This window comes from Cynoglossus semilaevis, chromosome 16 (assembly GCF_000523025.1).
Source record: "Cynoglossus semilaevis isolate Cse_v1.0 chromosome 16, Cse_v1.0, whole genome shotgun sequence".
Taxonomy (NCBI): Eukaryota; Metazoa; Chordata; class Actinopteri; order Pleuronectiformes; family Cynoglossidae; genus Cynoglossus; species Cynoglossus semilaevis.
In genome coordinates, this window is record NC_024322.1 from 12,482,412 (window position 1) to 12,510,143 (window position 27,732).

Sequence of the window (27,732 nt, forward strand, 5' to 3'; positions counted from 1 at the left end):
AAAAATATACCCTCAGTGTATTTTCACACAAAAAAATTTTTTTTTTGTGTTCAGTAATATATATATATATATATATATATATATATATATATATAATTGGAGTCTGAAGTCATTTGGAGCCTGTGATTTCATTACCATCCCACACTTGACATGAGTGGAAAGTGTCAGCATTAAAAGGGCCAGGGGAAAGAACAAGCATCGTTCTCTGTCCTCTCATCTTCATCATCTTCTCAGCTGCTGGTCAGAGAATCACAGAGCAAACAGGTGAAGGCTTCGGCTCTTTGTCTGAGAGCAGAGTCCGACGCGTGTGTCGCTAAGTGCTTCGTGCACAAAGTGAGAAAAGGCATGAAATTATGACGACCGAGTCCTGTAGCATCAGAAAGCACTTCTTCACATCCACAGTGGGCTGCCGCTATTAGAGGCACGCTGCACACTGTGACTGTCAGGGATTATGTTGCATGCACAGCTGCACACTGTTGCACTTTTGGCTAATTCTGTGATGCAATCTGACAGGTTCACATGTGGCACCGATGCTGCTGAGGTGTTACAGGCCGATCTGAGGCAGTGCTGCTGCGGGTGCATTTGAAGATGCGAGCATCAGCAGGAGTGACCGACCGTACACGGGAAGATGAGATACTTAAGTGGGAGGCAAAACTACAGCACTGGAACGTGTGTGTCCAAAGTCTGGCCTGAGGGCCAATCATGGTAGCGCCTGGTTATACAGAGCAAATATAAAAATACAAGATTTTTCTTTTGTCTTTGTGAAGTATGCAGTATACGCCACGTACTGTCTGTTTGGGAGAAACCTGTTAAAGTATCAGTTTATATATCTGTGTGTTTGGGCACAGTTTTGCCACAGTAATTACCCTGGATACAGTTTCTTAGCACAGCCCTCCACGTTTAACAGGGTTGGGGTACACAGTGAGGAACAAAGCTGAATTTGAATCCGTGACCTTTAGAGTGAAAAACAAACGGCCACCCACTCCCAGTCCACAGTAGTGGAGCTCCTGATGCCTAGTGTATACAACAGAACCAGAGTGCTGCGAAATTCAAGTCTCCTCAGTTTTCCTTGTGCTCTAACAGACTGCATGATGTGGAGTTAACAAGATGGAATTAATTTAATGGCATTGTTATTTAAACCCAAATGAATTTTTTTTTCGGGATCTGAATAAATATGTTGCAGTTTACCTTCATGCACCAGTTGGTCTTGTTTTGACAAAACAGAATCTGACCCTAGACTTATTTTCAAATGAGGACATTTTCTTAGCGATAAAGAAAACAGTAGTAAAAAAATTTTTTTTTTACCTTCGCACTAAGACCTGGCCATATTCCTGAAAGGACTCCATACAGTTGCTGGAACTGATGCCACACCTGCAGCTGCAGAGAGGAGACAACTTGATTAGAATATGTTGGGAGAATATTTATATACAAGAACGCAGCACATCATACTTTTTATATTATCAAAAGAAACACATGGAGGACAGGATTTACAGGGAATCATCTGTTGTCTATGGAATTGGTGAATGTTGTTTTTCTAAAATTTGAATCTGCCCACCTTCAAAGTCTGATTGGAAGGATTTTTCTTCCACTGACATTTACTGCTTCAATGCTCTTCCTTAGATGTGAGTTTTTACTGATTTGGATTTCTCAGTGGCTGATGGCGATCCTTAGACGTTAGGGTCAGCAAACAGCCGATATATGACCCCAATATTAAGTATTAAAACATGTCCTCTAACACTAACAAAGAATTATGACGGAAATATTATTTAAATGATAAAATGATAAAAAATGCAAAAAAACAAAACAAAACATTTTTTTCACCTTTTTCCTCAAACTCTTCTTTGAGGGTTTTTCACACACACACAACATAAATCTCTTTGTTACACACCCATATGGAGATCAGAACAATTACAGAGGTTTGAAGTTTTTTTTCCCCCTAGGTGGCAGTAATGCAACCTCAGCAATGTAAAGTCATGTTGTGACAAATGTTTTGTCACATGATGTTTATAATTGTACAAATCCACAGAATCATGGGAGCCCAGCCCTCACGTCTTCTGTGATTGGCTGCAATCTTGGACACACCTGCCTTGAGGTCGATGGCCCAAAACCAGACCTAAATGTAAACAATTGAGTTTCACCAGCTGATCAAATAGAATTTTGCAGCTGCTGTTGTAGCAGCCCCTGCAGAGGTGTTGTGGTACTACACACTCAATGGTTAAAACCGTACAAATTGAATAGTTTTGGGGGGGAAAAAAGAAAAAAAAATGTTGGAGAATGGTTTTATGATCAACTGTTCAATTATGTCCACAATTAATAACACATTTGTCTTTAAAGTCTGCTCTCTGACGCCTGCCTTTATCTACTGTAAGTTACTCTGCACAAAACCCTAAACCCTCACACACACACACACACACACACACACTCTCTCTGCCTCCTCACAGTTCGACTCCTGTCGCTGCCCCTCACTCCAAGTCAGGCTGTTGTTGTTGTGTGTGAGGCTGCAGTATAACATGTTGATTACACAACTTATGAGTCCCTCCGACTACGTGGCTAAACAGAATGAATGAATAATGAGCAGAACGACGGCCCCTCGCATGCAACTGTCTACGGTTATACGACTGTGACTATTTGATTTACCATATTGAAATGGTGGCGATTGTCCAATAAATAATGCAAAAAGCTGATTTCCGAGTGGCAGGGCAGGAAAAAAAGAAATCCACCTTGCATATAGATGGAAGTGAGCCGCGTCTGTCCCTCTCAGCCTGTGGCCCAGAGCAGCTTTATCATTCATAGGACTAAACAGACAATCAATTCAGCAGCCATGTATGAAGGATGAAGGGATGCGACAAGCTGTGAATGATGAGGAGCCAAAAATCAAAGGCCTCACTCCTTCTTGGCTCTAATGGCCATTACCAGTGGAGACAGCAGCAGTAAAATGAGGTTAATCATTCGTACGGATCCTTTCAAAGAAGACTGACTGAACTTGATTCCCCGTCAGATCACTCATAAATATTTGCTTCAAACCAAACAGCTGTGTGGTCGCCGCACGCTCTGGCTCAGTGATCGCTAACAGATGCCATCTGAATATCGTTTTTTCTTTCGGTCACTTGAACTGGTTTCCAAAATTAAATATAACTCACAACAAGTGATTCAATAAAACCCAAAACGGCCTTGTCTGAACAGGTTCTCTAAGTTTCTGCACAAAATTGTTCCTTTATTGTAGGGGTGGAAGTGAAGGGGGGTGGAGTCAATCTGTGGTCAACAGGTGAGGGAGGGATACACCCTGGACAGTTGACCTGTCCATCACAACAAAAACAACCATTCACACTATTTACACTTAGGGTCGTTTTTGCATAAATAATTAATCTAAAACTAATATAATTTAATCTAAAACTTCCAAACTCCATACAGAAAGACAGTAGTTTGACCAGCAAACCTGTGATTTTCTTGCTGTAAGGCATGTGTGATAACCACATCTTCCACTGTGTGGCCAACAGCTGTAAATTATATTAGAAAAAATAAAAAATAAATCCATTGCTGTTTAAATGGCATACTTTAAATATTGATATAATTATTATTAATAATAATTCATTTTCACAGTAAAAAAAAACAGATTTTTTGGGCTTTAACTAATGAACTATGACCCAGATCTGTCTGCAACACTGAGCCTTCAGTGGACGCTCAATTTTCTATCCTCCTCTTGATTTGAAAATTTTATAGTGTATTTAAGACATGAATTTCTAAATGTGTCCATGTTTACTCAATGTTTTTGGTTGAATTTGTACAAAGTTTATACCGTCTCTCTCCGTGAACAGGTTTTGTAACATATGACAATAATATGACGAACACAATCCCCAGGAGTTCAAATCCAGCGTTGATAGACTTGAGCAGCCAACACACTTTACATTTATGGACATTGCCTGTATCAGTATTGAACACACAGGCTTAGTCCTTTGACCTTATTGACAGAATGAAATCGGAAATTTCCTTGATAGAAAGAGTTAATGTTTCCTGGAGCAGACATGTTTCCGATTCAATTAGTTTTAATGAAGCCGGTGCTCAGTGCTCAGTGACGTAGAAAAAACAGGCATAAATGCCTGACGGTAATAGAGGACATATTAAGGAGGAAGGGATCAGACACACAGCGCGTGTCTCTGAGTGGCGCAAAATGCCTCTATCAGGCTGGTAGGAGTCAGTGGCTTGGGAAGCAGTGAATTGTATGAGCCTCAAATGATGCATTAGGTCTCTGGGGCGAGGCTGGAGGAGACGGAGGAGCAAAGTGTAAAAACACACTTTTTTTTTTTGAACACCAAAAGGAGACTTCATATTTTATGATTGAAGATTTGAACAGACACCTCTTGACAGGTCAAGAAGCAACAATAGAAAGGATGAATTCTTGTCCCTCCAAGAGAAATCTGCTCAGTATTTATATAATTAAATATATATATATATATATATATTTTAACTGCTCTTTGTTTTCTTCTGGCGTTTGCACACTTCTCTGACAAAGCGGCTGAACGCCAAGATGCAAACTCTCCCCTCCTCTGATGTCACTGTGTAAAATGTCAGAGTGGTCCGATGCACCGACTCAGTTCCCGTATGTAAATGCCCTCGTTGTGTGTGTGTGTGTGTGTGTGTGTCGTTTGCTGCAGATTCACAATTTAAAGTGTAACACACGGAACACAAATAAATGCCTGAGTCTAATCTGATCGAACGTATCCGTCTGTGTCGTATCACACTCTCAAAAATCATCGTGGGTCACGCGTACATACTTTAGACAATATCACAAGATAGAAATGCTCAGCAAAACGGCTAAAAAAAATTATTTCCTGTTTCCACTGTTTGTTTCTCTGAATATTTGTCCAACTATTTAAATAAAACATTAATGGCATTTCATCACATGTATAAAAGTCTGGATGTAAACAATTCAAACAAAATATAAAATATTGTTCACTTTTTTTTTTAGTTTAAGTTTAAATTATACGTAAATCAAATAACTATTGGACACCCGTGCTGTATTTGCTTTAAAGGGACAATCAAAGATTTATAAACGAAAGTGAGATAAAAGGTAAACTTCAAGAGTTCAGTTTAAAATAATAAAATGAAATAAAATCAACAACCGACTCGCAGATGAAAACACACTTGAATACGCCGACAGAGTTTTTAAAGCTGTGACTGCGTGAATCTCCAAAGCTGAGTTCACACAGCACACGTGCAGTTAGTGACGTATTTTAGAAATCTGCCAGAGCTCATAGGAGTGCTCATTTACAGAGAGAGGGTTGAGAGGAGAAATACTTGAAAGGTCAAGAGGGGAATATGGTGTGTGTGTGTGTGTGTGTGTGTGTGTGTGGTATTCATCACGGTCTGGGTACAAAAATCTAGTTACTGTACCTCATGGAAACCTTTTGGAATGAGGCGCCAAAACCAGATCTTCATTTCTCATAGAGGATTGTTTTTGTTTTGTAAACAACAACAATTGTCCAGATGAAATTTTTAATGTGATAAGGACATTTACTTACAGAGTGAATCAACTGACAAACATTATTTTGGCTAACATTTAGATTTTTTTTTCAGGATAAAGAAAAATCTAAAAAAAACTGGCTAACATTTAGATTATTTTTTTCAGGATTAAGAAAAATCTAAAAAAAACAAAAAAACAATGAGGACAAAAATCCATTTTGTCCAGTAATCCTTTGTCTCACATCTTTGATTTGTTGGTACGCAGCAGACAAACACTGGTACAGAACAAAAGTTAAAAGTTAACTCTATATTTTGAAGGGATATTAAATACATCACACCCTCGCAAATGGAACACAATGGAACCTGATGGTGTGTGTGTGTGTGTCACAACAGACAGATGAGAACCAGCCCAGAGTCACACACAGCTTTGTCATATCACTGGGAGATTAGCAACACACGTCAAGCCAGTCAGTCTGATGCAATAATGCACCTGCCAGTTCTCAGGATCCACTCCAGCCCCGTTCATGTTAAGTCAAAGACACACAAACCTCTATATCTATCTATCTATCTATATATATGTGTGTGTGTGTGTATAATAATACATACAAAAATACACCTTTAAGAATAGAGGCGGACTAAAGGATAGTTGAGAGCAGCGTAAGGCGTTGAAACTTGTCAGACAGGAAATAAAAAGACACTTTGAGTACTGAAGTACAAGGAAGGAAATGTACTTCAAAACCTACAGTGAAAACATGAAATATCAAAAGACATGAAAAGGTTGGGAGCAGGGAAAAGTGGATATTTTACATGAGAAGGCGATGGGAGAAGGTCATTGTCTTTCTTCATGACAGAGTTCTCCAGGAAAAGGACAGAGTGGAGGCTCAAAGGGATTCATCTCCAGCAGGATTCAAGGTCATCCAACCTAGTCGTCCTAGAAGCAGTTGAAAAATATGGAGTGAAGACCGCAGCCATTCTTTCCCCTCCAAAAAGAAGTGTGCAGGGGAAGAGTCTGAGTGAAGAGAATCACTGACCTTCAAACAAGCTCTCTATCCATATAGAGTAGGGTGAGACATGCACAATCCATCAAAAATGCACATGAACTTTCCCTCTTCAAATAGTTCCCGCTTGAATAGCAGTCAATGGATCAACTATGAATATTGCATGCAGTGAATTTGCAGGTGGTCCGATTGAAAAAAAAATCTTGGGATAAATTTTAAAATTTAAATTAAAAAAATTAGAAAGTATAGAATTTTTTTTTAAACATTAAAGGACATAATGTGATCAATTTACTTATCCAAAGGGTGTGGAGGATGTAAAAACATAAAGTAATTAAATAGGGGTATAAAAAAACAGTTCGTTCTGTGGTCATGAAATTGTTTTTTTTTTTTTTTGCCACCGTCCTTCTTCAGGAATGGAAAGATCAGTGTTAATTTTCAGCCAATCTTTGATTGCATGAACCTGCCTCCCTCGTGCTCGACATGGCTAGCACAGGTCAGTGGCTGGTGCAGTGTAGCATGAAACAAACAAATAGAAAAAGGCACCTTGTGGCACTCCACTCTCCCCAGAATGCAAGTGGCGGCGAGTCTACCGTCGTCCTATAATAACGACCGTCGCCTTCTAACCAAAGTGTAGGAGAGGAGAGGGAGGAGGGGCGAGGAGAAAAGGAGAGCTGGGAAAAGATGGATTAAGAGCGAGAGAGGGTCGAGAGAGAAGGTGGCGTGTTAGGTCTTAGAAATCTAGGGAAAGGTGAGAAGCGGACATCTGTGCAGAACCACCTGCTGCGCACAGCAGATTTCATATTATGGGGTATTAGAACAAAGAGAGGAGACAAAAGGAAAACAATATGGATTTGTAATTTTAACTTTGAAGGAAAAATGACAAATGTGTACAGTGTAATGTATCAGTACACAATGGAAATGCAAGAACAACATAAAAGAGCTATTTATAGTAAAGAAATCCCAGGACCACACCGTCCTACACCACCAGATAAAAATGTCCCAAAATGTATATCTGTCAGATATATTACCCATGCTGGCTCTGTTTAGTTGAACACAAAGGTGATATAGCTGCAGGAATTGAAGAAAGACAAACACAAAGATCTTCTTTAACGGAGCAGAGTCTCTTTTTCATTTTGTAGCCATCTGCTGCCAATTTCCAGCTAGCGTTGCGTCAACACAAAACCTATTTAGCTGCTTTTAAAAATCGAGAAAACAGTCTTTGGAATATTATGAATATAATAAACTACCTACACAGTGATCACAGTTTTGCTTCCACATACAGTGACCTATGACTCTCGCACATTAAACTATTTGATGTGAAGATTGTAACTTAACGTAGAGATGTTGCTGCAAACTTGTTTACTGTCGCCCAGAGTGAAATGTCAACACGTGACAGCTTCCATTTTTAATACCAATGGTTTCACAAAAAACAGTTATTTTCTGCTTAGATGTGTATTTTAGATTTTTAATCAAAATGCACCTGAATATCAAACAGAAGTCAAAGTGGATTGTAGGTATTTTAGATAGACTCTCCTAAATATTTCCCACAAATAATAAATTCTTCTAACTTTGCCTCAACTTGTCTGGTTTTTGAAGACAGTCTAGCCTTGTAGCCAATGCAAATTAAGTAACACAAAAACCCCTCAGCACAGACAGTCACGCTGGCGAAAAGGAGAGGACGGAGGGAAGAAGAGAAGAGGAGAGTCAGGCCAATCATCCTGTGATAAGACGGGGAAAAATAAGTCTGATTATCACAGAGGCTGTGAGCATTAGACAGGCTGGGAGTCATCTCAAAACTCAGGAGGGAAGAGGCAAGACAAGAGGTCACAATTATGCCCCACTCCCTGCACTCCCCCTCCTCCTCATGAAGTCCTCTAATATATTCAGTTAGTTCCTGTATGGCGCGGAGGGGAAATTCTAATTAAAGAGAGGGGGGAATTTTGACACATGTGAGGCAGAGATCAATATTTAGCACCATAATCAGCCATTCCTGATGGCTGGATGGTGTTACTGTGAGCAGACTGCGGCACTCCATTAGAGCGGCTGGGAGGGAGCAGGCGGGCAGACGGTGGAGGCAGTCGGGCTGCAGAGAAGAGCCAAAACTCCCAGCCATCATGAATCAAAGCAAGTGATGCCTCTCCTGCTCCATTTTGCTGTGCTTTTTATCTTCATTCATCCTCTTAAAGGAGAAAAGTGAACTCTGTCAGACGGCTTTGTGATGGCGATTCAGGGGAAGTGGGAGAGAAAGGAAGAAAAATGCCACAGAGGGCTGCGGTAGATCAGGAAGAAATGCAGCTGTCAAGACTTTAGACGCTAGAATGATTGTAAGGTACACAGATGATCCTCTCTACACACTGATTTCTCTTTCTATAGTGTGACAAATACTTCTTCATTTTTATTTCATTTCAAATGTGCTCCAACTATTCAACTGGAGCTACTAATCTTACTTGAGAGTGGAAAACACTTTGAATGAAACTAAAAAAAATTAAATCTATTATAGTTGATTTAAAAATGCCCACAGTTATTAAGTCATTAAATCATTAAAAAAAAGTTTTGGGTTCACGCAGGTATTGTATTTGCATATTTGTTGAGTAGAAAAAGAATAATTTCGTAAAATTAAAAAACCCAAACAACAGACATTGACATTAACATGTCTGATTTTTTTTATTAAAATTTGAAAAAACAAAATCATAAAAAAAACTGAAAAACAAATTGTATTTTGTGTTAAGTGTTTTTTCTTCAGAGTGAAAATTTTGAAAATAGCAGATTTAGAAATAATGATTGGAATTTATGTATAATTTAAAAAATGACATTTAAAATGTTTTTAAACTATAGGTTTGAGTGTTGATGTACTGAAAACTAAATTTATTTACACTGACATATTCCAGGTTAAAAAAAGAAAAATAAAGTCTAAAAGGCTTTTTGATATGGATGAAATAAAACCTCACGTAAATCTACTTAAAGTGGAATAAAAAAAATGGAAATCACTTAAACAACTACGAATGACTAATTTCAGCAACACACACACACACACACCTTTGCTGACATGAATAGTGACCACTGACTTCGTACCAAGAACATGGTGTTGTTTCCAGAGGGCAAGCAGAAAGAGCAGGGGGCAAAAGTGGGGGCACATGAAAGGTGTGTCTGTGTATGTGTGTGTAGGTGAAAGGGAGGGTGGGGGGGGGGGTTGCAGCCCCTCCCGGGGTGTCCCCTGTCTTCATGTGTCAGCCATCACCTTGTTTCTACGTGTCACTGACACACACGTGGGTACTTACCAACCCAAGTTGCTCCAATTAATGGCTGTCCCACTGCGCTGTCCGTGGTGCTGCGAGCAAGCCTGGGTGACAAGAAATGGTCTGGGATCTGTCTCTCCGGTGACACAGGGAAGGAATTTAAAGAGGGGAGAAAAGTGATGCAAAGCCACGCCGCCTCTTGCTGCGCACAGATAGGTAGATAACAGACTCTTGTAAATGAGTGGCAGCCGGGAAGGCACTGAGGATTCTCTAATTACTCGCTGCAATCTATCTAAGTCACTGGCCTTCTAATTTGATTTATCAGAATGCATGAAATCCCTTGGAATTATGCCCTTATTAGAAGGACAGAATTGACGGGGGCACAAGAGGTCTGCGGTGGGGAGGAGGGAGGCGCAGATTTAAGCATCAATTACAGTCAAAAGGAGAATTAATAGTTATTAATCCACAAACATAGCCATCGTTCTTCCTGCTGCCTCTCTGCCACTCTGGAGACCATCTTCTTCACATTTGCCCCCGCCACAAATCAAATAAACGGAATGCAAACATACATATGCATTCTCTCATTCCCACAAAGCAGTTTGTGCATGAATAAGCACATGCAAGTCAACAAAAGAGCAGCAGTATCGAAAACATCCGTGCACACGTGAGTACACGGGGTATTTAATGTCGACAAATAAAAACACGGGGCAGATGTGCACACGGCTGCACTGCGAGTGAAAATGTGCACAGCAACAAAAAAAAAAAAAAAGGAAGCCATAAATATCTTTTACTCAATCTGGACGGTCATAATATTTTGACCAGCGGCAGATCAAAGGTCTTTAAGTCTTTAACTAAATTTTTGACTGACAAATTCAATTTCTGTCAGTCTCTCCTGGGCCCTGGATGTAATATGTGCATTTTGATTCAATTTGTCCTGCAAATACCTACATATACATATTGTTTATCCGGTTACAGAAACAAAAAAATCAATACTTGTACCTGAGCTGTGTCATTTCTAAGTGCACCATGAAATAGCATGATATTCCTGTAATTCAATTCCACAAAACCCCATAGATTGTTAATTTTGTGCTATTAAACGTTGCCAACATTTGCAATGTCTTCTTTTGGCCTGTTGATGACTCTTGTTTGTCCACTTGGTACAAGAAAAGAAGATTTTATAGGTCTGGAAAATTGAATTTAGAAAGGTCAATCTGTAAACAACTAAGGATAAATCATAGGAGCGTCCGATATTTCCACAGAAACAAATACAAGTACAGTCAAAGAGTTCCCATAAGCTCCAACGAGGCACGTGGCAGAAAAAAAAAAATCAGTTTCCCAGTAGGTAATGAATGACTTTGGTAATTACTGCTAAAATAATGATAATGATTATTCGGATCATCCTAATTAAGACATGTTACCAGGCTGCTGCATTTGAAAAAAAAAAAAAAAACAACCTGACAGTGTCACATCACTGGCACAACAATAGCAACAAAAGGACAGCTTGTCATGTTAAATAATTTAAAGAGGCGTGAAGGCTACAATGCTGCGTTACGTGACACTCTGCTCTGAGTTTTATGTTAAATCCTGAGGTTTTGTTCAAAGGTTGCTGAGTGGCTGAAAGGAGAATGCCAGTATGCTGTTGCTTGGCTGTCAGTCAGACCGAGGCTGTGTTTAGACAGGGAGCTGAGAGGTTTGCTGCACTGCCAGCTCCTGCCTTTTAAACAGGCCTTTCCTCAGAGAGACATCTGAGCATCGAGTGCCAGTCAACCTCAGCTGCCTGAACCACGTCCACGCTGCTCTCTCCCAACACACACATTCACACACAGATACTGTAATTCACACAGACAGCACATTCTCCGGCTCCTAACACTAACACTACAAATACAGGCCTTATCTTTAATCCTTACAGTCAGTCTAATCCTAATTCTATCTCAAACTAAATCTGGAAACTAGAAGTAACCCTTCACTCAGAGAAGGACCGGCAGAAGTCCCCCACAAGGACAAAGTGTCCCTACAGAAAAAGATTATTTTCAACAACATTTTTTTTTTAATTTTTTAAAAACTAGATTAGATTGAACTCCTGGATATACACTCAACAGTGTCAACAGGTGACGAGATCTACAGTATCGTACATGTATATGCTATAGAAGAGACAACAGTCACTTTGTCCCTACACAGGGACATATTGCGAGGTTTTGCGGAAGAAGAAAATTCAACTCCATCTGAAAAACAACTTCAGTTCAGCAGCTTTCAACCAAAGACATGTTCCCGATGTTGGAAAAAACTCAGAAAGACTTGATTCAAATAGTGGAACACAGAGGTGAGAATATATTTATGGTAAAAAAAAAAAAAATTATATATATATATATTATATATATTTACTAACAAAATCCAAGTGCAACAAAACTACTCACTTGATATAACAGGACACGGAAATATCTTAGAAAGAATTACATTTATGTAGGAGAGCGGGTTGAGGAGGAGGGGGCTAATAATTTTGTGCTCAATTGTACTTGGCAGGAGGGCAGAAATGATGGTGTATGGTCAAACCTAAAGGTACACTGTGATGGCTGTTTCCCCCCCTGTTTCTACAAAGTGGAGCACAGGGGATCTGGACAGCAGATTCATCAGCATTACTTGAATGGAGGAACAAGCTCATACAGCATTACATGGCTGACAGGGAAGATGAATTCAAGGCAGCCGCTGCATCTAGGATCCTCACAGAGCTTCAGTCGTGGCCTGAGCGATGGGGGAGAGGTTGTGGCGATAACACATCACAGCCTGACTACGTCCTATATTATGTTGCTGTCCTGTAAAGTGTCGGGGACAATGCTATGTTCACTGCCGCATTGGCGTTGACATGGGTGACAAACCTCTGTGGTGTCAGGCAGTCAGTCACACTTCTACTGGGTGTCTGTCACAGTCGGGCACTGACACCTTTTCATGTGACTGACGATTCTCTAGTGACTGACAAAAAATTCTGGATGGCCTTTAAGGAGCGGAAGGGGGAAAAATGCATCGAAAATAGCACCTCTCTTCAAAAGGAGAGACTTATAATTTGCAATAATGGCTCGCCAATAGCTCTCAGAGAGAAAATTACAGGAAAAAAAGGCCGATCGGAAATTTCCTTTTACTGGCAGAAACACATCCATTGTAGACAGAAGTCTTGTTTACTCGGTAAAATGGCATCAATTAGGAGCGGATGGCAAAATTAGCATATTCTCTTAATGGACTGGCCTTTCTTGTGCGGCGCTCTCACACTGATTGTATGGAAGGGACATGTTAAGGGAGACTGGGAAAAGGTCAGGTGTCTGCACCATTCAGGTGATCATATTTTTCACCAAACAGTTGTGCATTCTCCATGGCTATTGTCAGGTTATACTGCAGCTGAGAGGAGCATTCCTGTGTGTGGGGGGGAATTTATTTGAAATAATTGAGGAAAAACATGTTATTCCCTCTGACACCTCGGAGATACTGGACAGGCGGCTCATGCAAATGTATATACTGTGTTAAAAATATTTCACGCGCCTTTACGTTTCTTTAGTTTTGGCTGAAAATGATGCGAAAAGGACCTGTTGCAGATTTCTCCTTCAGCAAATTACATTTTTACAAATTCAATTAAATCTGTGATTTAATGGTAAAGCATCACAACCTTTATTAAACTGGATGAAGGAAGTTATCTTTGCTGTTTTTACTGATCGGTCTGGTTCTATGAACCTGAAACACAGTCAAAAAAATAATTGCTGTTTTTACTGATCGGTCTGGTTCACAGTCAAAAAAATAGGTTTGGACAGAGGGAGGTTCAACTGTACAGACAGTTTTTCACTCACTCACTTGAGTTTGTTTGCTTTTTAACAAAAATCTTTCTGGTTTAATTACCCACTGTTTTTGGTATAGCGTTTCCATTTTCTCCCTAAATCAACCAAGGGTATGAATGTGAACTGTTTAGGTTCCGTTCATAGATTTTATGTATTTTTGGCCCAGTCCTGTTGAGTACAAGTTGTTCTAAACGCTAAGCATTTTGCACTTGTATGTGATTATAATAGAGCCTAATTAATTAAGTGCAGTCTGAAAACTTTTTTGCTCCACACTTGTAACTAAGATTTCAACTGTGTTACCAAAATTAAAATGTTCAGGTCTGGACTCAGCTGCCAGAAATGATTGTAATTCAGGGAAAATTATCACAAACACAAGTTACATAAAGGTGTAGCTGGGGTAAATCTCGCGTTAATTAGGTTTTTGGTCACCATGTGAGTCACCAAGTGTTACATCACATGTGGTCTGGTTCTAAAGAAGTCTAAAACCGAATCTTTATTTCCTTTTTTCATGCTATCACTTTAACCATTCAACCTTTTCAATTTTATTCTGTTAAACTTCACTTGCAAGCAACATCTTTTTGAACAAAAGAGTTTAACCCTCCATATCTCTCATTGGCCTGTTGACTTCTCACATCATGCACCAACCCACCTTGAAAATATACACATTCTTCTAAAATCCGACTTGCAGAAATGGAAGGGAATCTAAAGAAGTATTCGATGTAGTCTTCCTGGCGCTGAGCTAATCAATTTGAAATAATTTACCAGTTTATATTCATTATTAAAAGCCCCCATCACTTTGGAGGCTAATTAATTCCAAAAATGATATTTTATCATCAGTGTTGCAGGATGTATCTCAGCTCCTCCCAGCCACAGCCACGCCGCAGACTGCTGATTCTCTCCCCCTCCGCCTCCGCCCCTCCTCCCTTGTGTCTTCTGCTCTCACCACCCCAAATTGACTGGTCTTGCACAGTTGCAGCCGAACAAGAAAGGAATTGCTAGTGTCAAGACACAGTTTACAAATATGACATCTCCTCTGGCATGGCTGGAAATATGAAATATTGATTTATGTGCAGTAAAAGGTCTTATAAAAATGATCACATACACATGAGGGATTAATGCGCAGAAGATCAATAGAAATTTCATTCTTGACACTCGACTGTCACCTATGGTGAAATGCTAAAATAAAGAAATCAATATTATCTATGAAATGTCAAATTTATTATAATTATGTGGATGAAAGCTGGCCAAGTGGCTCCCAGGAGGCTGAGAGGGATAGGTTACCACTCTCAAGCATCCCTCATGTCCCTCCTTCTCATGCTGCCAATTTTGAGAGCAATATTGGTGTAAAGGGTTTTCACCCGTTATGTATGGCCTTGTAGTAACAAATTCCTCCTGGAATATTTAACTGTGGAGAGACTGACAATGGAGAGAGCTGCAGTTCATAGCCTGCAGGTTGTGTGGTTAACAGCTGTTAGCTTTGGCACATATCGCATGACTCTGCCCCCTCGACTGAAACCTATTTGGCAGCTGCTGCTGACACGGACGAGTCACAGGCCACAGAAGAGCGACATCCCAGCATGCATCCTCGTTCAAAGATGACAGCTTCAGTGCGGCTACGTATTGATCTGTAACGCGAAAATGTATCAGCGATCATGCAGATTGGTTTTTGCTTCGAAAAAACAAAAACCAGAGAGGAACAATTCACACTGACTTTTTATTTCCAGTTTTTAGATCTTTGGCGTGAAGTTTCTGCAGAAACTTTTACGTCCGCCGTGTTTCCTCAGCCTCTGTTAGCATGTTTCATTTGCTATCGCATTTGAACTCAGAGCTATTTGTGTTCGTTCAATTGTTTTCCATGTCTAATTAATATCCTTTGAATGCATGGGGATCAATTTATTTAATCAATGTGGGGTAGAGCTCCTGGCCTTCTAAAGGTCACTCAGATATGGAATGGGATATCATCAGAGTCGGATCACAAAGGGGCGAGCAGGTAATTTGAATACGGCAGGCAAACTTTGCATGTATGAGCACACGTATTTGAGGGACTGGAGAAAATATTTTTCCCTCTGTCTTTCCATCAGGCGGGAGTATTTTTTTCCCCCCACTGGTGGCCCACTGTACACACCACAGTGTGGCAGCTGTGTAATCTCTTTAACAAGCAAAGGGGCTATTAAATGAAGCGGAGGTGCAGCTGCAAATAACCAATAAAGCAGCACAATATCACCCCTATTAAACGGTAATCTCCACAGTCTTAAGAAGTTCCCAGAAAAATGGGAGGAAAACCATAACAAAATGTAATCAAGAAAAACGTGGGATTTTCCTCAACAAAATTGGCCAAACAATTTTCACAGCCGTTGACATGAAAGCTGCCGGGCAAGGAGAACTTCTTAGCTCCTAAGGTGACCACCATTTGCCACCTTATCACAAATACACGAGTACACAACAACAACAAGAAAAAGAAAATCCAGCCTGTCAATCGAAGCAATTTATCGCCACAGATATTACCAGAGAAAGGGAAACAGGAGAAAATAACAAATTGTGCAGTTACATTTGAAAAGTGGCCAAATCGAATTCATAAGATCACAGTTTGAGAGATAGAACCCAGTTTATTTTTCCTCCCTTTCAGCAGCTTATGTGCTCTGGCAGATGAAAGCGGAGCAGAGAGCCGCTGCTGATGGAGCCTTTGAGCCTGGAAGAGGAGGCACAGCAGCCTCTTGAAGGGGTGCTGCCGAGAGCGATAACCGCGGAGGCCGCGGGAGCTCCCTCCGCTGCCGGGGGAAGGTGTTCCTATTTATCAGAGTCGGCACAGGGAATGATTACCCCTCTGCCGGGCAGATTACTGCTGGCTCTCCAGGTCAAAAGCAGGCAAGGATAAAAGAGAGAACTGAAGCCTCCTATCCTGCCACCAATCATCCATTAGCGTTTAGAGACGAGGGGCTTGTCTCCCCGACACCGGCCTGTCAGTCTGGTGTGTGAGGAGGAGAGGGACGTAATCACAAACAGGACTCTCACTGGCACCGTGTCATGGAGGACGACGTAGGGCCTGCCGAGGTAATTTATGGATCTGAGAAGAAGCACTTCCTGGACGTATGATTTATTCATTTGAGTTTGTTTTAGAATGTTCCTCGTCATGTGCAGGGGAGGAGGCGAAGTGTTGAGTGGTGTTTACACTATCAGTGTATGGTATATATGCTGATCTGCTCACATGAATAAGAATGTGAAAGAAGGGCGATATGGCACAAAACAGCACATCAGACACATCAAACAACAATAACACACACCACACAGGAGCTCGCTGCTCTCTGTTTGCAGTCTTCTAATAACACTGGGATGAAGCCTGTGCTCGGGCCTGACTAACGGCATAATATCTGTTCATTTTGGACCATTCACTGTACATACACTGGATGTGCTTCCATTGAAAGTAATTCAGACCAATGTTTCATTGTACAAAATACAATTATGAGTAACTCATTCACTGCACACTTCGGCCTATTTCTTATCAGTCATAATAAAGTCTGGGTGATATAAAGTTAGTGACTGGCCTTTTTTCCTCCCGACGTTAAGCTGTTCGCTGTTCTAAAGTTCTAAACAAATTAGTTCTAAACAAATCCAAACTTTAGACAAAGTCTAGATTAGGTTTTCTATGTTGTTATGAAATAATGACAAAAAACAAAAAAATAATGGTTCATTTTAAGTTGTTTACAGCAAAATATATGCAAAGAAATATAGAAGGTATTACAACTTTTTTTTTCGAAAACACAAAACTCAAACATAAACTGTTTATTTGCAAATGTCAGGTGACACACACCAAAAACTGGCCTATATGACTATATGTCCTTTCCATTATATTTATATAAACCCAGTCCTAAAGAAATATACAGTGTATAAAAATTAGCAATAATGGTATTTTTTTTAAGTTTTGGGTTCAGGGTGAAGTACATGACCATCCCCAGTGAGTTCAGAAAAATTGAAATGGGAATTCTTTCACTTTTTTCTTTCACAACCTGAGCAAAATGACTCAACAATTATTTGCAGTGAGATTTGGTTCAGGTTGTTATGGTGATCCTGTGATCTTCACCCATCACAAACATCAGGTTAAACTTTTCACACAGTGCTTTATATTTAAAACCTATTTAAAAAACCCTGTGAAATTAAAACACAGATGATGATGTTGTGTTGGAATCAGGACTGTGAGTATGTGCTTAAAAAATAATTCAGCTAAAAGCACCACTTTGCCTGTATTGCGTTTGACATGGATTTTTTTTTTTTATCTGCTCCACACACCTAAGTCCTGTCAGGTTACAGTTTCAAACCAGCAACCCCAGCTCACAAACCTCATCACAAGAGCGATCCTGTAACCAGTAGACTAGGGGCTGCCCCTAGATGACCCCGACATGGAATTATCGAACACATAAATTCTAATCATGAGTCCAGCTGCAGTTCAAACCGACCAGAGAATTGATATCTGATCAAAAATGACACTGAATCTATTAGCAGCCAGCCATTTGAATAACCAGGCAATATTGCTAAATACATGTCAAGGACATTATCCTCTATCTGCTCTCAGACAGTGACAAAGTGTCCAGGATGAGGTTTCTTATGGTCCAGTAATAATGACATGCCAAGTGATGACTAAAGATCAAGAGTACCTCCCATATTAGCAGGCAAGAGATAACAAGGACATTGCCCTTTGGACGATGAGTGGACAAAAGACAAGTCAGACCTATGATAAAAATTTTATTTTTTATATTTTTTTTAATACCCGAAACAGTGGAGGTGGCATGTGGCTCCTCACATCTGTATGCTGTCCTTTCCCCAAGTCCTACATCAATTTTCTCTGGTGTCCCTGACGATGTTTGTTCTATTCAAATACCTTTTCATATTGATCAAATCCTGATAAAAATGCAGCATAAAGAATGGACATTTATCATTCAGCATTGTTCAGCCGAGGGCACACGTTGAACAAGCTAATAAATTCCAATAGAAACAAAGAGGGAGCTCTCAGTACATGGAAAGACCTCTGAAAATGCTGTTTTCAATGATCCAAAGCATCTTGTCTTGTCCTTTTCACATGCTTCCAATGAATTATGTATCTGCAGTGATTTATGGTACGCCATGCTCAACACTCTCCTTCTCCTTCACTGAGGAATCCTACATGGATTTTCGACGGGGAGCCAACTGGGAAAACCAAAATTGCTCAATTTAGAGAAGTAATTAAAACTGTCCGCAATCAATATTTATCTTTAGAAAGACCCTGGTGGGGGTTTAGCTCCTCACCATCCCCCCACACTGCCCCGTGTCTGGCTCCGTGTCCCCATGCACTGCTCATTGACAGCTGTTCACCTCCTTCAAACAAACCGGAGACAAGAGCAAGCTGTTTCCATTCAGGACAAAAATGACATGTGCAGTGAATAATCAAATGGCCCTAACGCAGAGGCCGTTGTAACGCATGATAAACAAGTCCAATAGACAATAGTTCTAATATAGCTCATTCTAAAATGACTGATGGACAACATATAAGAAAAGGTCCTGGTCATTTCAAGCTTGGATCTGAAATGCATTATTGGTATAAAATCGCTGCTCACTTTCTGTTCAGCTGTCTTTTAATTTAATTTCTATCTGCATTTTTATTTCTTGGTTTCAGCTGTCTTTTAATTTAATTTCTATTTGCATTTTTATTTCTTGGTTTTCCTACTTGGTGTCTTCACTCTGGTTTGGGTTGAGGTCCCGTAAACCCTACGATCAAGTGGTAATAAATCAATCAATAAATAATAACTTGTTCAGAATGTTAATAATGATGAGTCAAGCTGTACATCAACTACAACAAAATCACAACCTAATCACAAACTAATAAAAAAGTCCTTTTTTAGTCCATTTTTTAATAAGTCCACCCTCTGCAGGTGAGCTGTGATACTGCACTAAGAAATCCAAAATGATTATTGTTTGTGTACACACTGCCATTTAAACTGAAACAAAAAAGTTTTTTCTGTGGAATGTTTGTTTAAAACCCAGTATGCAACTAAATAGAAATATCAGTTTCCTGAACACTGTCTATGCATTTTTCTAACACTAACACATATGGACATCTTGAAGCATAAAAAAAAAGTAAAAATGCATGAATAATCAAATGCCGAGAACTCTTCTCTCCTGATACTCTGCACTCAGATAATTAGTTTGACATTATCCTCTCACCTGTGCACAAGTGGAACAAGTGGAGCAACACTTACTCCCAGAATGGTCGAGCATTTTAGATTTGTGTATTTTAAATATATATAATTATCAAGCGCACCTCTCCTGCTTTTTTTTTTTTCAACTTTTTAGACCGGCAATATGTAACAATTTCTTTTCTTATGTGTCAATAAATTAAAACAAAAAACAATGGACTGGACTAAATACAAAAAATAAACATGTGTAAACTAGATCTATAATCTTAAACAAATCTCTATATAATGCTATTATACACAGACAAAGTTAGAGTAATAAGCTGTTGACCCACGATGAATTAAAGCACATCACACTCTATAAAGTAGAGGGTAAAATCCACAGCGGTGCAATAGGAATCACTTACATTAACGTAACCATGACAAAGGACAGCCTCCATCAAAGGACAGTAACCCTGAGTCCCCAGACTGATACATCACACTTTAATTCAATAGAGACTATTTACTTGCGATCAATTTAGTAAGGTGAAACAGTCATGTAAAACATAATAGCAGTGGCATGACAGTTTGGTTAGACCGTCTTGGGAGACCTCTTGCTGCGGGCAGAAATCATGTCTCTGTCATTCTATATCATCAATTTTAATTATCCTCACAAGTGCTCATTCTGCTTCAGGCAGCAAAGGGAAAGGCAGAATCTGGGAAAAAAAAAATCTTTTCATCTATTTGGGACATGAAGTGTGAGGTGTGACCTCTGTCTGTCACAACCCCCACTTCACTGCGGCACCACCACGACCAAAAAAATCACATCAACACATCATCAGTTTCCACTTTGTATCATTAGTGTGCATTTATACTGCTACTGTAGAGAGGCTGGAAAAACTGACTAACTTAATTATTGATATCGTCCACCATCTTTGTCTTGAGTCTTGTTAATTTTTTTTTCTTTTTTTGCAGCTTCCTAAGATGTGCAAGGTAATAGGTCAGTAAAGCAAAGGTCACATTCCTGGATACCAACCTCCTGCAGCAACTAAACACACACAAATTTAGTGGTCATTATAGAGAACCCCAGCTCCCTCTGTCCCTCATGACCAGGCAGGGGTCTGACTGTCCACTGACCCCCTACTGAGTAGAATCACCTTCTATCCACCAACATATCGACATCATACAGACTGCACAAACCAGGTTTCTATCAGAGTGGCAGTGAGCAGAACGACTGTCTATATATTTATATTTTTATATATATTATTAACCAAGTTGTTAACTCCAAATTATACTTTTCTTAAATTGGGGAAGTTCACATTTTAATAATTACAAGAGATAATGTGAATGTAAATTATCACTATAATGCATAGGGAAAAAAAGGTCAGTATGGGCTGAGAGCAAAGTCTCTGCAGATGAACACAGCACCATACACTATTAGTGGGTTATTAAAATGAACTGAAGGGAATACAAACATTTGAGGGGATTGAAGCTGCATCGTGAACAAGCCAAATTATCACTAAAAATAACACTGACACGGCAGATTATTTGAATCAGATTTCTTGATCCCGTGACAACACTTTCAGATCTGCGTTTGGTCCAAAACCTAATGATCCATGCTCTCCCTCGTTCTTCATTAACCCTACGGTCACTTTGAGACTGAGGTGGACTTTTCTAAATGTTCTCTGACAATATAGTGTTGCCACAGACAAAGACCAGTAGTCTGTACAGCAAGTACCAAGGGTCAAAAGTCATGTTGTCCACCATCCAGACTAGTCTTTAGACATGGACAAAGAAGGTCCAATTCTTCCGAATTTCAAGTTGCAGGTATGTGTTTACACTATACACTGCTGCTTGTACACTTTTGAACTGCATCATAGTATGGGCCACATTTGGTAAAATACATCCTGTACTTATACTTATTTATACTAATTAACACCAGGATACTCCAGCTAGACAATTAGTTAATTTGCATTTTACACAAAACTAATTTTATTACTGAGCAACATATTTAGCTATATCACAAAAAAAAAAAAAAAAAAAAACCCAACAAAATTGAACACAAACAGCTGTAAGACTGCTCGGCCAATTAGAGCTCAGGCTTTCTGACGTAACATCCAACCATTATAAAATAGCTGTGGTATATCCTGCCATTGTTTACCAAAACAATGTGTGATTCTCAATCAAAGTTTCCAGTCATTGGAAATCTGTAGCACATAAGTACACAATATGGTTAAATCCATTTCAGGTAAATTGCATGCATTTTTGAAGATCATTACGTTATTAGCATCACTAGAGGGGGCAGAAAAACACTTGAAGAAACCTCTCTCTTAATTGCAATCAATTTTTTCTCCTTTCAGGGAAACTTTCAGGGATGCCCCCTGGTACTCTGCCCTTCATGGATTTCAAATGGATCACATCCAAAACGCAGCAGTGCAGGCCATTGAGAGCAGATTCATTGAGACGCAGCTCACCACCGGAGCTGATAGGTGCTGCTCTGCAGCTGAAGCCATAAAAGGCAGGTAGGAATGAGCCATAAAAGATATGATTAATAGAACATGGGATAGTTTATGATTGGCAAGTGTTGCAAAGTGAAGAAGACAAAAAAAGGAAAGTGATAATGAGTTCCGGCGCTGGTGAAAATGTTCTTCTTGCTCCAGGGTGAAAAGGAAAAGGTACCTCCTCCTCCATAAAAAAGGACAGGAAATAAGAAATAAGTTGAAGAAGAAAAGAAAAAAATCACTGACCAGCTTTTATCTTTCACTAGTGTCAGCTGAGAATCAGGGATTTGCTGTCATAAAGATAGTGAAAGCTCAAGAGCTGGTGCTTACCAAGAATTAATCAGTTTATGGTTCGCTCCTGAACATAAAATGTCAGACATTGCCTCTCAACTCTTGTAGGTGATTTCTTTAAGCCCAACAACACAATAATCCCACCCTCATTCCCACTGAAGGTCAGAGTTGGTCAGTGAGCCAGGAAATACCATATCAGAGCCTCCTTCCTCCTCTATAGCTGCGAGTATAAATTATGGAATTAGTGTATTGATTGCCAACTGTGGTTTCAAGCGATCACTTTTACAGCTCTGACAAGATTATTTTATCCTACTTTTCCGGTATTACTATATGTTGGGTGTGAGTTATTCCACCAGCATGGGAAGTGACAGCTTGAATTTATTCAATAAAGTGAAGCAGTTAGGAAAGCCAGTCAGGCAAAAAGCAGAAGACATGGTTTGAGGGAGAGAAATGGCGTTCCCGCCTGCGAGCCTGCCATCCCAAATAAAGAAAGATATCTGCCCAAACAGAGCACTGATCAATACATTCATACAAAAACAAGCACATCATTTGTTAAGTCTTGGGTGATAACCTCACACTGTTTCGCATGAGAAGCTGCAGGAGCGGGGGAAAAAACACAGACTATAAATTACAGATAATAGAGTAATTTGTATTATATGAATTGGAAAATGGGTGTGTTTTTCTACGGGGAACTCTACAGGGGATATTTAAATGAGTAAAGCCATTAAGTTTGCAAACTCTTTAAAACAACAATCTCTGTCACAACTTCCTTCACGACAGATTAAAGATCAAGGCGTCCTGGGGAGATTTAGACAACAGACTGAAATGATGACAGACGCAGATGAAGTTCTTTTAGTGAATGACCCGACTTTGACTGTTCTTTGTCAACCAGAGACACACCTTCTACCACCTGCATTGGCTGTTCTTTGTCAACCAGAGACACACCTGAACACACACTTGTACCACCTACATTTGGATACAAATTGTGCAGAGACAATAATTATATACAAATAGGTAGTTTTTTCTTTTTTGTTGTTGTTGGGTTTTTTTTAATCCAATAAAATCCAATACATACCATTTTAACCTGCCATAGAACAGTAATTTACCCAGGATGCTCCTCTGAGCTCAGTGGCAGCCGGTCCGACCAAAAAGCAATATTACATGTGTGCGGTGATTGATGTGCCTTCCTGTTGATAATCTAGTTTGTATTGGCTTTCACTTATTGTCACGGTGCCTAGAAATTATAAAAGGTAAAGATCGTACAGCACTGAAAGATGCTGTATAAGAGAAGACAAACAACAGATATTAAATAAGGGCCAATTTATTGCTACATTATATACTGTATATATATATGCTCTGCAACTCAAGAAATTGCTTTTAGACTTTAAATTAATGGCAGTTTTAAACCCTTTTGTACCGTCAGGGATTTCAAGACATAGATTTGCGCTGGGTTCCTGAGTTAGCTTTTAGCGGTTAGCTGGAGAAAATGCATCCCTCATGGTGTTCAAGCACTGAAAGATGCTGTATAAGAGAAGACAAACAACAGATATTAAATAAGGGCCAATTTATTGCTACATTATATACTGTATATATATATGCTCTGCAACTCAAGAAATTGCTTTTAGACTTTAAATTAATGGTAGTTTTAAACACTTTTGTACCATCAGGGATTTCAAGACATAGATTTACGCTGGGTTCCTGAGTTAGATTTTAGCGGTTAGCTGGAGAAAATGCATCCTTCATGGTCTTCAAAGTGTTAACTGCGTTAAACAGACCGTCCTGTAAACATAACATTAGGGACACCTGCTTCGATCTGCACATGACAGTGGGACATCTTTGGTCTGCATGGCATCATAATGACAGGACTCAACACAAGTAATCTGACACATCTTGATCACAGCACAGTCCCGAGCCCTCTGTCACACCGGGGGATTAAAACAGAAACACAGGGCTAACAAGGGTCAGATATGAAATTTCAAGGAAGTGACAGATGACAGGACAAACAATTAAGTGTCAGTGCGCTGACCTTGGGGCAACGGGTTTACACCATGACCCTCTAAACATTAGTCATTCCACACCGGCAGCAACGACAGGGAGGCGTGAAAAAAAAAACACTAGTTCCCCACTCTTGTCCATTCACTCCTACAAATACTGTGTTGTTCATTGTTTAGTAGTTATGATTAAAAGATGTACAGCACTATGGAAATGAAAGAGCATGTGATTTGTCTCTGTCTGGTCAGACTCCTATGGAATTCTGGGGATGTTGTTGGGGACGGCTCAAAGAAAGGCTGCTTTTACCAAACAGATACACACTCTCTCTCTCTCTCTCTCTCTCTCTCTCTGTTGTGGGTAATTGCCTCGCTGAGCTCTACCTGCAAAGCCCCCCATGTTTTTAACCTCTGGGGGGCCCCCTACTTTGAGCAACAACTAATTGAGACCATTAATTGCATACTTTAACACACAGGATGGGTATATGCTACAGCTATATAAATGAATCATCATTTTCAACAAAATTTTTTTGTCTTGTAAAACTATTTTAAAGGGAAAAACATAAGGTTTTTCTGAGCAATTGTTTATTTAAAACTCTAAACACACACATAAGGATGGCACTTCTAAAAAAAAAAAATTGTTCTCTCAGGCAGCTGCTAATTTTGTCCTTAATTATCAATAAGAAAAATAAACACTGGTCCAGTTCTTGCTGTTTTGTAAAGTAGAGCCTGTATCACCCTGAGGTTTTTCCACTGTGGTTGCAGCACCAAAAAGAAAACATGGATGCAATTACTCATACCAACGGCACAACATGGAAGAGAAAAGGCCGCGTTCTGCTGAGTATTACTTTTAAAAAGGGGAACCGACCAAACAAGCAGCGGTGCTGCCATAATCAGTCAAATCCAACCACTGCTTCCTCAGGTGGCGCAGCACTTTTGACTCTGAACTATACCCATGTCGTTTTTTAACGCAGCCTGCACTCAGAGACAGTCCCATTCATATCAGCCTGCTTCTATCTTTGTGACTGCAAAGATATGAAAAAAAAACTATTACTTAGAAGCAGTGTCCAAACTTTTTCCCTTGGAAGGACAAAATTAAAACTAGAAAGTAGAATGTAGGCCAAGAGATTTATATTTACGTGTTTACCATGATGAATGGCAACAAAAATATATAGAGTATATTTAGGATCTTCACAAGAACGTTACGAATTCCCTTCAATCCCTGATTTTGTAAGGATGAAAAAGAGTCAATGGTGAAGATCTTACTTCAAGGACTGAAACGTCTATAGTTTCAAAACATATGAATTGTACTGTAAAAAGTTGATATGTCAATTAATCATGATTAATCGTGATTAGTTACCATCATGAGTAATCATGATTAATTGTGACTAACCCTCAGCTACCCTGTCATTGACAGCCCTGATTCAGACAATTAAAAACTATCAAATATATAAACAACATTAAAGCGACAAAGGTAATAAACTGTCCAAATGAAATGGTTGAAATGCATGTATATCAATAGTAGTGATGCATAATTGCAATTATTTTTACATAGAGTGCAATCATTATTTCCACCTGTTGAACAATTGTGAATAAACAATAAAAAACTAAAAACAAACAATAATTATACAGTTTAAACTTCAACAGAAGAGTAATGTAAAATTCTGAATACCAGTTTAAACTTCAACAGAAGAGTAATGTTTTATAAATGAAAATTCTGAATACTGAATTTACTCAAAACCTCTCATGAAAGCCAACGTTGGCTAATTAATCCACAATTTTAAAATGTGTTTTTTAATCATTGGGGTGGCGTGGTCTAATTTCTCCATGACAGCTGGCGGTGCTTTTCTGTGATTCACAGTAATCCACTTTTTATTATGAAAAAAATACTGGTATTTCTTTTATACAGTGGGGACAGACTAAAAGTTGTATGTGGTGGGGACATATGGTCTAAAATCAGCAGAACATCTCGCCAACACTTGGGAACAAAAATGAGAACTTCTCCTGTAACACGTAATTAAATTTAGCAAACTTTAGCTTAAATAATATTTAAGAATATATTTAAAATGCAATCATTTAATGGAGTACATAGATTAACAGCACCATTGTTTGACTGTAAATTAAATCTAACATGAAATAAACATTTTTTTTCTTGTAAAGGAGGTTGTTTTGGTCCAAAAGGCAATAAATTAAGGATTATTCTTCAAAATTGGCCAGAGACTGCAGGATTACACAACTAACAAATAAACCAGGGCCCACAGCCACGGTCAAGTTCCACACTCTACGTAATATCCACTGTTAGCTGGCACAGCAGGCGCCAGCACACTCTGCCAGTGCTACAGACTCTCACAGACATACATTAACTTTTCCTGTAATAGTATGCAAGTATTGGCCATGATTAAGTATTAGCACTTTGCCTCACACTGTAGTCTACTTGCTTCGATAATGCATACGATTATGTAAATGAACGTAACGTGACCTAAATCTGCTCGCTGTAAATTAATGTATTTTACCTTTAACATAATGCGTCGCCCGTACACAAAGCTGTTTGTGTGTAATGTGTTAACAGGAGGGAAATGCTGAGTCTTAGTGGATAAAAAAAGAAAAGGAGCATGAATTAGAAGAAGACGAAAAGGTGCTGAGTAACTGACCTGAATGATTTCCATGGAGGCGTTCATGGAATGCTGTTAGTTATAATGGTATTATCAAGGTGGAAGTCAAAAGCAGACGCTCGTAAATCGTAAATCAGTAAAACAAAGTCGGATTGAATAAAGATAGAAATTACATATAATTTAAAAAAAACTTTTTAACACTTTTTAAGTATTTGTGTTTAGAGTTAATAAACAAAAACAAAAAATAACTCAAGTAACATTTTCCTTAGTCACATAATGATTCATTAAATAACAAACAAACAGGGAAAATGAACCATTTACAATAATGAATAATGAAAATATAACTAGAGGTTTTTTACATTTGTGCTAAAATAAATACATAAGTCAAACCTGAACATAAATTAAATTTGAACATCATAATTTTAAATAGGTTTTCCAAGGTCATTATGCTGTTACCAAAGAAGTCACCACACCCCTGAAAAGTTCAATTAAAACTCGATTCTGTAGTCTAACTATTTACTTAAACATTTGTTTTACATATCAAACAATGATGAATCATTTTAAAGATTTTGAATGTTTTTAAATTACAATACGTTTAGGAACCTGTCATGAACTCTAGGACAAAGGCTTGTACTGTATTAGGATTAGGAATTAGGATTAGGTACAAGATTAGGTGCCAAAAAGGGCA

At 39.1% G+C, this 27,732-nt stretch overlaps 1 long non-coding RNA gene across 2 annotated transcripts in view; it reads right to left on the bottom strand.

Moving 5' to 3' along the window:
• LOC103392182 (uncharacterized) overlaps nucleotides 1–27,732 on the bottom strand; it is a 152,439-nt gene that overhangs the window by 82,650 nt on the left and 42,057 nt on the right. For both annotated transcript variants that reach the window (XR_003052119.1, XR_522873.3), the window contains exon 3: nucleotides 1,306–1,377. This is a non-coding gene — a long non-coding RNA (uncharacterized LOC103392182). The remainder of the gene's footprint in view (nucleotides 1–1,305; nucleotides 1,378–27,732) is intronic.